Source organism: Nicotiana attenuata, unplaced genomic scaffold, assembly GCF_001879085.1.
Source record: "Nicotiana attenuata strain UT unplaced genomic scaffold, NIATTr2, whole genome shotgun sequence".
In the NCBI taxonomy this organism is placed as follows: Eukaryota; Viridiplantae; Streptophyta; class Magnoliopsida; order Solanales; family Solanaceae; genus Nicotiana; species Nicotiana attenuata.
The window spans coordinates 33,845-45,951 of NW_017671169.1; the positions used below are offsets into that span (position 1 = coordinate 33,845).

General features: G+C 41.1%; 1 pseudogene; it reads right to left on the reverse strand.

The window, feature by feature from the left end:
- Positions 1–4,193: 4,193 nt before the first annotated feature.
- Positions 4,194–12,107, reverse strand: part of LOC109206407 — a 23,796-nt pseudogene continuing 15,882 nt past the window's right edge.

Consider the following 12,107-nt stretch of genomic DNA (forward strand, 5'->3'; position numbering starts at 1 on the left):
CCGCAGCCGAGAGTTCTCCTTGAAGTTTTTTTGTTTTGTTGTGTTTCTGTCTATCCTGATTCAGACAGTAGGATAGGGAATTATTCATTTTGTGTATATTCTACTAGTTGCCCGTAGCTTGTGACACCAGGTTCTGGCACACACAGTAGTAGACGTTATTTTGGGTTGTATAACTGTCTTTACATTTTATTGATCCTTACTGGTTATGACTTTAATTGGGGGAAAAATCTATTATAATGGTTTTTGGTAAGGGTAACATGAGAATTTAATTATACTTCCGCGTTGGCTGGCCTGACAAATGGTGTCGGGCGCCATCATGACCTATTATGGGAAAATGGGTCGACACCAGATTCCTTCAGCTCTCTTCCAAATTCCAATTTCGATCCGTTAACCACCCGGAATCCACCCGAGGCCCCCGGGACCCCAACCAATCATTCCAACCAGTCCCAAAACACATTACGGACTTGCTCGAGGCCTCAAATCATAACAAACAACGCTAAAACCATGAATTACACCCCGATTCAAGCTTTATGAACTTTCCAACTTCTATTTCCGATGTTTAAACCTATCAAATCACCTCCGATTGACCTCAAATTTTGCACACTAATCATATTTGACATTACGGACCTACTCTATCTTTCGGAATTTAATTCCGACCCCGATATCAAAAAGTCAACCTCCGGTCAAACTTCCCAAAACCATCAAATTTCTATCTTTAGCCAAATGGCTTCAAAATGACCTACGGACCTCCGAATTCACTTCCGATCGCGCTCCCAACTCCAGAATCACCATACGGAGCTATTCCCAGACTCGGAATCCCAAACGGACATTGATAACACTGATATGCACTTCAAGCCAAACTTAAGAAATTCCTTCTAAAATGCTAACTTCCACATTAGGCGCCAAAACGCTCCCGGGTTATCCAAAACCCGATCCGGGCATACGCCCAAGTCCGAAATCATCATACGAACCTGCTGGAACCTTCAGATCCCGATTCCGAGGTCGTTTACTCAAAATTCCAATCCTAGTTCATTCTTTCAACTTTAAGCTTCCGAAATGAGTATTCTCTTCCCAAATCAACTCCGAAATTCCCGAAATTCAATTCCGACCACGCGTACAAGTCATAATACCGGAAATGAAGCTGTTCATGGCCTCCGACTACTGAACGGAGCGCTAGCACGCGAAACGACCGGTCGGGTCGTTACAAATTCTTTTTGTCACGACCCTAAAACCAACCCGGTCGTGATGGCGCCTATCATGGAACTAGGCCAGCCGACACAAACCCCAAATCAAACCAATATTTCATAAAAAGACGTTTTAAGCTGTTAATTAATAAAATTTCCATAACATGAGTATAAATAACAAGTGCGGAAAACAACACAAGCCCGACATCGGGGTGTCACTAGTCATGAGCATCTAGAGTACAAGTCCGATACAGTCTATTAAAATGACAAAGGAGTCTAAAGCAATTGAATAGATATAAGATAGGAGGGAGAAAAGCAGGGCTGCGATCGCCCGGCAGCTACCTTACTAACTCCGATGGACCTGCCACTGAGTAATCAACGCCAGCTACCGGGCTAAAAAATACCTAGATCTGCACACAAGGTGCAGGGAGTAATGTGAGTACGCCAACTCAGTAAGTAACTATCATAAATAAAGGCTGAGTGCAGTGACGAGCAGAAAAATCACATAAAGTTCACAATATAAAGTCTCAGTGAAAAATAACAAAGGCCAAATCAGTATCCCAGTCTAGCTATCTCGTAAAACTCTAGTTTCAATGAAAAACATATAAAAACATTTTTGTTCAACAGTTTTCAATAGAGGCTCAATATAAAAGAAGTGGAGTGATAACAGTAATTTTGTAAACAAGCCCCTCGGGCGAAGTTTCACTCATATATAGCCCCTCGGGCGAAGTATCACTCATATATATATATATAGCCTCTCGGCGAAGTATCGCTCATATATATAGCCTCTCGGGCAAGTATCGCTCATATATAGCCCCTCGAGCCAGCCTCTCAGTCACTCGTGGTTCAACTCTCATCAACCAGCACTCACGCTCAATAGGTACCGTATAATAACCGCTGCGGCGTGCAGCCCGATCCATAAAAATATAGTCGACTGCGCTCACAGGGGGTGTGCAGACTCCGGAGGGGCTCCTACAGCCCAAAAGCTATATCGCTGCGGCGTCCAGCCCGAACCAATATCGCTGCAGCGTGCAGCCCGATCCATATATTGCTGCGGCGTGCAGCCCGATCCAAAATTATATAATCCTCACCATCAGGCCCTCGTCCTCTCTCAGTCATCAACCTCACAAGCCACTCGGGCATTTCAGTAAAAAAACTAGGGAACTCAGCCCAAACAACTTTCATATATTTAAAAATAAAGTAATGAAACTGAATCAAACAATAAACAGGTAAAAATCATGACTGAGGATATGTTTTCGAATCAAAATAGTGTGAGGATAGTAGTAAAATACCCCTGAGGGTCCAAACAGTACGACACAAGGCCCCAAACATGGCATTCAGCCTAAGTTAACAGAATCATTTCTAAAACACATAGATATCATATAGAGTTTATCAAAATATGCAACTTTACAGTTGCCACGGGACGGACCAAGTCACAATCCCTACGGGTGCACGCCCACACGCCCACACGCCCGTCACCTAGCATGTGCGTCACATGATTTATCACAATAGTACGAAATTCTGGGGTTTCATACCCTCAGGTCTAGATTTACAATCGTTATTTACCTCAAACCGGATGAAAATCTACTCCGCGATGCCGTTGCCGCTCGACTCGGCCTCAAATCGCCCCGAATCTATTCAAAATCAGTATCATATCATTAATACATGCTAAAGGAACAAAACCCACGCAAAAATTATCGAATTACATCAAAAATCCCGAAATTGGCCAAACCTGACCCCAGGGCCCACGTCTCGGAATCCGATAAAAATTACAAAACTAGTATCCTCATCCTCTCACAAGTCTATACATACCAAAACCATCAAAATCCGACGTCAAATGGCCCCTCAAATCCTCAAATTAAACTATCCAATTTCAAGCTCTAAATTCCCAAATTTCTAGTCCAACTTCTCAATTAGATGATGAATAAAATCATAGATTCATGAAATTTAAACCATTATAGGTTAGAATCACTTACCCCAACATTGCTCCTTCAAATCCCTTGAAAAATCGCCTCTCTCCCGAGTTCCTCAAGCCCAAAATCGAAAAATGAATAACAAACCTCGAGCTGGGATTTTCTGTCCAGCAAAACCGCACCTGCGGTCAAATACACGCTTCTGCGGCACCGCACCTGCGTAATTTCCATCCCAGGTGCGGAACCCACTTAAGGAACCACTTTTCGCATCTGCGGTCACACCATCGTACCTGCGGTGCACACCCGCGACTAATCTTCCGCTTCTGCAGAATGGACCAACTTCACAGCGTCCGCATCTGCGGCTCCCAGCTTGCACGTGCGAGCTCACACCTGCGGTCCCTAATCCGCAGGTGCGGATATGACAGAAGCAGCAAATTTTCAGCAGCACCGACTCAAGGCCAATCCTTCCGTCAACTACCCAAATTCATCCCGAGGCCCTCGGGACCTCAACCAAACATGCCAACAAGTCACATAACACCATTCAAACTTATTCAAACCTTCGGAACACTCAAAATAACATCAAAACATCAAATCACCATCGGATTCAAGCCTAAGGATTTCCAAACTTCCGAATTTCGCAAACGATGCCGAAACCTATCAAACCTCGCCCGAATGACCTGAAATTTTGCACACACATCACAAATGACACAACGGACCTACTCCAATTTTCGGAATTCCATTCCGACCCCGATATCAAGATTTCTACTACCGATTGGGAAACGCCAAATTTTTTGCCAATTCAAGCCTAATTCTACCACGGACCTACACTCTGGACGCGCCCCCAAGTCTAAAATCACCTAACGGAGCTAACCAAATCATAAAAATCCAAATCCGAGATCGAATACTAAAAAGTCAAAACTTGGTCAAACCTTTCAAATTTAAAGCTTCAAGCTGAGAATCATTCTTCCATAGCTGTTCCGATTAACCTGAAAACCAAAACCGACGATTTACATAAGTCATAATTCATCATACGGGGCTAGCCATGCCCGAGAACTGGCGAGCGAAATGCAAATGCTCAAAACGACCGGTCGGATCGTCACACTTTCTTTGCACAATGATGAAGTTGCTCTAGACCTGCCTCAGCTTCCCCTTGTAAGTACTCGAAAAATTAAAATTTCGTCTTCTCCTTTTCCCCTAAATAAAATCCATAAGCATAAGTCCATTTCAAAACTCTTCTACATTCAACAACCTGTTGCCAAGCTGGTATAATGAATCCCAATTCAGTCTCAAGTAAATTGTGCAATTCACTTAGCTCCTTCAAACCTTCATCTCTCATTTCTTTTAAATCTTTTATAGCCTTTTGTCTTGACTTCTCATTGGATGCCCATCTCTCAAAGTAATGTGTACCTTTGTACTAATTTCTTGGCTTCCTTTACCTCTTTTTTTTTTCCCTCATAACGATTACAACTACCAATACAAGGACCCCATTTTTCTAAACAAAGCCAACAAAATTGGTAACCACACCTACAAGTCATATGCATACATCCCTCATTTTTCTGAATAGCGTTCTTACATTTAGGACACTTCTCGGTAAAAGCCAAAACCAAATTCGTATTTTCAAATTCCGCAGAGTTTCTAATTCTCCACTTAGATATAGTCTCACAATTAATCGGGCGATGAATTTCGTCTAAGCAATTCCAACAGAAACCATTAGAACAATCACAAATCACATCATAATTTTCACGTTCAATTTCAAATTCCGCCGCATATTCACATCCAGGGGCAGGACACCACTTAATCTTCCTATTTTCAACATAAGATCCAAGTAAATAATCATAATATTTCAATCTATCTTTTTCCAAAGCTAACTTATTAATCATACTTTCACCTACCATGATTTTACACAATAGTTCAGGACAACGTAATACAAGACATCTAGGACCACGATCATTTATTGACGTACTAATGTAACATTCCCAACATTCCATACAAAAAGGATGTTTACAAGCAGCAAAAGCAATCTTTTCAAAAGGATATTCCTCAAAACAAATCCCACAAGTCAAACGATTAGAATCCGAAGACGTTCTTTTTTACAAAGAGTTTTCGGCTTCTTTTTCAGATAACATATATACCTATAGCCATGGGCGAAGCCACATGGTCACAAGGGTGGTTCGTCGAAAAGTTACACTTGTGTATACAGGTAAAATTACGTTTTAGAGGTATATAAGACATATTAAATACCCTTTGTCGGAATTTTTTTTTCACTTTTTTTCAAATTTGAACACCCTTGGAACAAATTCCTACTATAGCTTTGCGAACCTTGGCTTCGTTCGCAAACCATTCGTCTTTAGCTCTAGAAATACTCCATAATAAATAAACCAAATCGAAAAAACTTCCTCCCCCTCCTCCGTCTCCGAATCTATATCATAATAAATATCCTGATCAGAATCCATTAGCAAAATTGTTATACTGAAACTAATAATAAGAGGAAGAGATAATAAACGATAGGGAAATCCGTAGGGCTTTTGGAGGATTTTAGAAGAAAAAACCTAATGGGATTTGAAGGTTTTTAGAATTCTGAGACTCGTTTACGTATATAAACCAAATAGAAAAAACTAAACTATATGGTGTCAAGAAAAAAAACACGAAACCTAGCAAAAGTAGGAAGCTCTAATTTTTCCTTTAAAAAAAATAATATTTAGTTTATTATTTTTAAAGTCAAATGAAGTGCCTTAGAGTAGGGGCGGATGCAGTATGGTGGTTACGGGTTCAATCGAACCCATAACTTTCAATGCAGAGTAGAAATTTATGTGTAAAAATTCACTGAAATTACAAAAATAATAGATTTAAATCCATAACTGTAAAAATATAAATATATAATGGGTTCAATGTAAAAAATCATAAAAGCTGAACACATAGAGTTTAAATCCTGGATTCGCCTATGCCTTAGAGGTTCCTGAATTCTCAAGAAACTGGTTTCTTGAGAATAACTATACATATCTAAACTATATATATGAATGTATTGTAAACAAAACATTTAGAAAACAATTCTCGAATGTTTGAGAGAATCGTTCTCTAAAAGAAAAACCTGTTTGCTTTTTAAATAATATCGTGTGATCATATAGAATAAAGAGTTGGGAAAAATATCAATAATTCTGGCGATTACGAAAGATAGATTTAGTTCGATTTGCATTTATCAAAATTGCAATTTTGCCTTTCTTTTCTCTTTAAAATTAAATTACTTTTTAATTGTTATGATTTAATATTGGGTTGGTGATTGCACTAATTGATCGAATAACACACTCGAAATTCTGGGTGGGAAAAGGTCACTGTCCTGTGCTCTTTTGAAAGTGAGTAATTCCTACTGTGGAATATTTTGATTGAAATTAAATATGTAACAAATAGAGTAAATACTGATCTATTTTTTGCGTCCAATAAATTTAGATCTCCAAAAACTCCCTCTATTTACTTGTCAATATTTACTTTTATACGTTTTGCTATTTTAACAAGAATAGAACATACTATCGGAGTCTTCAAGTGAATGAGTAAATTTATTTCGTGAACCAATCCAAAAATATATCCAATCAAGTAAATTAAAAAAAGAAACTCAGGTAACTAAATTTAATCATGTTTTACTAGATCTCCTCTATGACTTTACTCTTGTGAATATTAAAGTAAAAAAAACATAGGATCTAACTAATGCAATTATCATATTGTAACGACCCGGCCGGTCGTTTTTGAAAATTTCGCCCCGATCCCCCATTAACTGTTTCCCCTAAGTTCATTTCTGCTATTTTGGTTTGCCGGGACGTTCGGTGTTGAGTTTTGGAGAGTTTTGGGACACTTAGTCCCTAAATGAGAGCTTAAGAGTTGAAAAATAGTCCGTAATCAGAACAGTGTGAAGACGACCTCGGAATGGAAATCCGATGGTTCTGTTAGCTCCGTTACGTGATTTCGGGGTTGGGAGCGTGTTCGGAATGTATTTTGGAGGCTCGTAGCTCATTTAGACTTGAAATGCCGAAGTTTGAATTTTTGAAGTTTCCGGTCGGATAGTGAGTTTTTGATCCGAGGGTCGGATTGGAATTCCGGAAGTTGCAATAGTTCCGTCATGTCATTTGGGATGTGTGTGCAAAATTTCAGGTCATTCGGACGAGGTTCGGGTAGGTTTTTGATCGAAAGCGTGTTTGGTTGGAATTTGAAGTTCTTAGGCTTGAATCTTTGATTAATTCGGGTTTCCGGCGTTGTTTAGGTGTTTTCAGGATTGTTACAAGTTTGAGTAAGGTATTAGGTGGTATTGGTACTTTTGGTTGAGGTTCCGGGGGCCTCGGGATGATTTCGGGTGGTTAACGGAAGAGTTTTGGAAGTTGAGAAATAGCAGCACTGCTGCTTCTGGTATCTTTCCGCTTCTGCGGCTTGGGGACCGCAGAAGCGGAGCCGCAGAAGCGGCCTGATCATCGCATGAGCGGGTTTGGGCAGAGTTTTTCAGGTACTGCAGATGCGGAGGAAATTCCGCAGGAGCGGCCTCGATTCTGCGAGAAATAGAACCGCAGATGCGGACACTTGGACTTTTATCAGAACCGCAGAAGCGGCTTAAATTCCGCATAAGCGGTTAATGGTCCGCAGAAGAGGACATTGGCTCTTTAGTGAGAGTCGCAGAAGCGACTCGTTTTTCGCATAAGCGGGACCGCAGAAGCGGTCCCTTGTCCGCAGAAGCGGAAATCCCTAGGCAGAAATAGAAATTTCGAGGGTTTGAGTTCATAAGTTACAAAAATCAATTGAGAGCTCAGTTTTAGGCGATTTTGAGTGGGATTTGAAGTGAAGATCACTGGGTAACGTTTCTTTGGTCCCTTCTTGTTATATTTCATCATTATATAGTTAAATACACCATTGGAATTCGAATTTAGGATAAAAAATTTGATAATTTGGGGTAAAACTTCATTGCCTAAACTATTGAGTTTTGAGTGGGCATTTGACCTCCGATTTGGGAGATTTTTATATGGTTAGACTCGTGAGAGTACAAGGATTCTGAAAATGTGGAAATTATTCGATTCCGGGGCATTTGACTGGAGGGCATTTTGGTCATTTCACCTAATTTTTACGCCGTAGCTTTGAATTTATTAGCAAAACCAGGTGTTTGCGATGTTATTTACAATGTGTAATTGAATTGAATAGATTTGAGCCATTTGGAGTCGGATACTCGTGGCAAGAACGCGACTTCTAGTTGATATTGAGCCGGTTCGAGGTAAGTGGCTTGTCTAACCTTGTGTGGGGGACCTTTCCCCTTAGGATATGATCTTGAATATTTGAATGCCTCGTACGTGAGGTGACGAGCGCGTACATGAGCTAATTGTTGTAAATCCGTTTCTACTTGAAGTATTTAAATTGAGATTTCTTGTTTACCTGTTCGTTTTAACTGTAAGTTTATACCTGTGCTAGCTTAGAGACTTCTGTTTAGCTGGCTTACTTGCTTATTTGTTTTAGCTGTGCTATTTGTACTCTGTGAAGCATGTTAGGCTATAATTTACTACTCCTTGTCCTGATTTTTAGCATTGTTCCGAGATTTATGAATTGTTGTTGTTGTGTGTTTAATTTGGGACTACGGGACGGCTTCCCGGGAGATCCCCCTGTACTTGAGATATTCTGGACTGAGGGTGCGGGATACCAAGAGATCCCTGGCACATGTGTTTCTATATATATATATATTGGGATACCAAGAGATCCCCAGTTTACTTATTGAGGATACCAAGAGATTCTCGGGATACCAAGAGATCCCCGACTTACTTAATGAGGATACCAAGAGATCCTCGGGATACTAAGAGATCCCCGACTTACTTATTGAGGATACTAAGAGATCCTCGGGATACCGAGAGATCCCCAGTGTTGATGATGAGGATACCAAGAGATCCTCGGGATACCAAGAGATCCCCCGGCTACCATTCCTTGTGAGGGCAGTTTTTCCGTGTATTGTTACCTTTGCTTTCTATTACTGTTCTTCCTTATTTACCTGGTTTAGATTCTCGCTGTAGACTTTATTTAAACTATTTCTGTTATCTCATTATTTATTATGTTATCTCAGTAGGGCCTGACCTTCCTCGTCACTACCCAACCGAGGTTAGGCTTGGCACTTACTGAGTACCGCTGTGGTGTACTCATGCCCTTCCTGCACATGAAAACATGCGCAGATCCAGCTACTTCCTCCCAGACGTATCATCCTCGTGGTGGAGAGTCCTAGCTGAGACTTGAGGTATATCTGCTACGTTCGCAGACCAGGAGTCTCTACTCTATTCCGGCTTTAGCAGATAGTTCCTTTTCCTTCTTTACATGTTGTTTAGGCATTCTGGTGTAGAGCAGTTTACTACATTCTATTAGCCTGTGTTTCCCGTGAGTTTCCGGGTTTTGAGATTTAGTTGCAGACTTTCGCATATTTTGAGTTGTATAGGCTGAGTGGCCTTATATACAATTGTTATTTCCGTATGTTCAGTTTTAATTTATTATTCCACAAATGTCAATTTGCTATTCCGCACTGTTAGGCTTACCTAGTTGTAGGAACTAGGTGCCATCACGACATGTTTCATGGAGGGTGAACTGGGGTCGTGACAAGTTGGTATCAGAGTCCTAGGTTCATAGGAGTCACGGAACACAGGCCGGTTTATTAGGGTCTCGCTGATCGGTACGGAGCCGTCTGTACTTATCTACGAGGGGCTATGTAACTGTTAGGAAAAATCTTCATTTCATTTGAATTCCTCGTCGTGCGATATTTTGGACATCAATTCTAAACTTCTGACTTCTATTCTCTCACAGATGGTGAGGACACGTGCTACTCGAGATGATCAGGCACCCGCGCCCCCTACTGCAGCCGTCAGAGGCCGGGGCCGGGGGAGAGGTCGAGGACGCGCACGTGGTGCAGCCAGAGCACCTGCGCGAGCTGCCGCCGAGGTACCACCAGCAGATCCAGCCAGAGCCCAGGCACCTGGCACACCTACTACTGCCACTATTACTCCAGCGCTCCAGGAGACTTTGGCTCAACTCATGAGCATGTAACCACCTTGGCTCAGGCGGGGTTGCTTCCCCTTGCTGCAGCCACATACCAGGCCGGGGGAGGAGCACAGACTCCCGCCATCAGCACTCCTGAGCAGCGAGTGCAGGTTGAGCAGGTTCCCGAGATCATTCCGGCACCGCCTGCAGCACCAGTTCAGCCCGAGGATGGGTCAGCTGCTACAGAGGACGAGCAACGCAGGCTTGAGAGGTTCAAGAAGTATGATTCCTCAGTGTTCAGTGGATTAGCATCAGATGATGCCTTGGGATTTCTAGAGGAGTGTCATCGTATTCTCCGCACTATGGGCATCGTGGAGTCCAGCAGGGTTTCTTTCACTGCCTTTCAGCTACGGGGAGCCGCCTATGATTGGTGGCGGACTTATGAGATAGACAGTCCAGTCGAGGCTGCTACACTGACTTGGACCCAGTTCTCGGATATGTTCATGAGAGAGTTTGTCCCCCAGAGTCTCAGGGATACATGGCGCGCAGAGTTTGAGCATTTGCGCCAGGGTGCTATGACCGTTTCAGAGTATGCTATCCGTTATACCAGGTTGGCCAGGCATGCACCGGCTTTGGTTGCTACAGTTCGGGAGAGAGTTCGCAGGTTCATTGAGGGTCTTATTCCACCCATCAGATCTAGCATGGCTCGAGAGTTGGAGATGGACATTCCTTATCAGCAGGTAGTGAGCATTGCTAGGNTTTAATTTATTATTCCACAAATGTCAATTTGCTATTCCGCACTGTTAGGCTTACCTAGTTGTAGGAACTAGGTGCCATCACGACATGTTTGATGGAGGGTGAACTGGGGTCGTGACACATATATATATATATATATATATATATATATATATATATATATATATATATATATATATGTTGAATAGTCGATATAAAACATTCAAATCAATGAATATCTTTCTGAATATAATATAATTGATAAACTATGGTGATTTCACCTATCAAAATTCGACATTTCATATAGTAATTAATTTAAATTTTCACCAAACGATGAGTTCTCTATCAAATTAATTACTTGTTGCTTGCATGTTCGGTTTCTAAGGATAATCAATGCGTGAGCCCCATTAATATGCATATCGTTACTATTTCGCTAAAAGAGGTAAAGAATGCATCTAATGCAACTTCCATCAATTCGTACGTGAGCTGTTTATCGTGGCCATATTACTTATAAAAGTTCTACGACCCTTCTTTTCTCTATTTATCGTAGTTAATGGCGGAGGCAGAATTTTCGTACGAGTTCGTCTTATATGTACAGTATCATTTTCAGATGCCTTCCGCCCCTCTAAATCTGCTTCTGACCGTAGCCATATTATATATCTCAAAGATAAGAGCTAAATATAAATGTAAAGCGACTCTTTATCGAGGGATGCAATGGGATGAATACTATTCTTTCATCCTTAATCAGAGTTCTCGAATTTGATCCTTGTCAATGATAACTTTTTTAATAGATCAATAGCGCTTCCGCTTAAAGACAAATACGTCACGAATGTGGATTAATCGGGCTTATATATAGTAGCTATTTTGATACCTAATAGAGCCAGTTTGGATTGGTATAAAAAAATGGGTTTTCAGCAGAAATAGCTTTTAAGCCAAAAAGCAGTAAGTTGGGGTTGCCCAGCTTGTTGCTTTTGGCTTGTTTTAAGCAGTTTTTTACTTATTTTAAGCACTTTTTAACTTTGTCAAATACGGAAAAAAGCTAAAAAGAGCTTAAAAGCTGATTTGACCAGCTTAAAAGCCAATCCAAACATAGTTAAACAAAGGGATTTTACATTCCTATACACTATCTCAAACTTTATTACCCTTCCTACTCAAGTTTTAGTCTAATTGCATAATATATACAAAATTACCAATTATGTACATTTTTGGCATTTAATGATAATAATTAAATCGTAAAATCACTTTAACTTCTATATCCCGCTCCTCCTACGTTTCTCTCTCCACACCCCCCCCCCCCCCA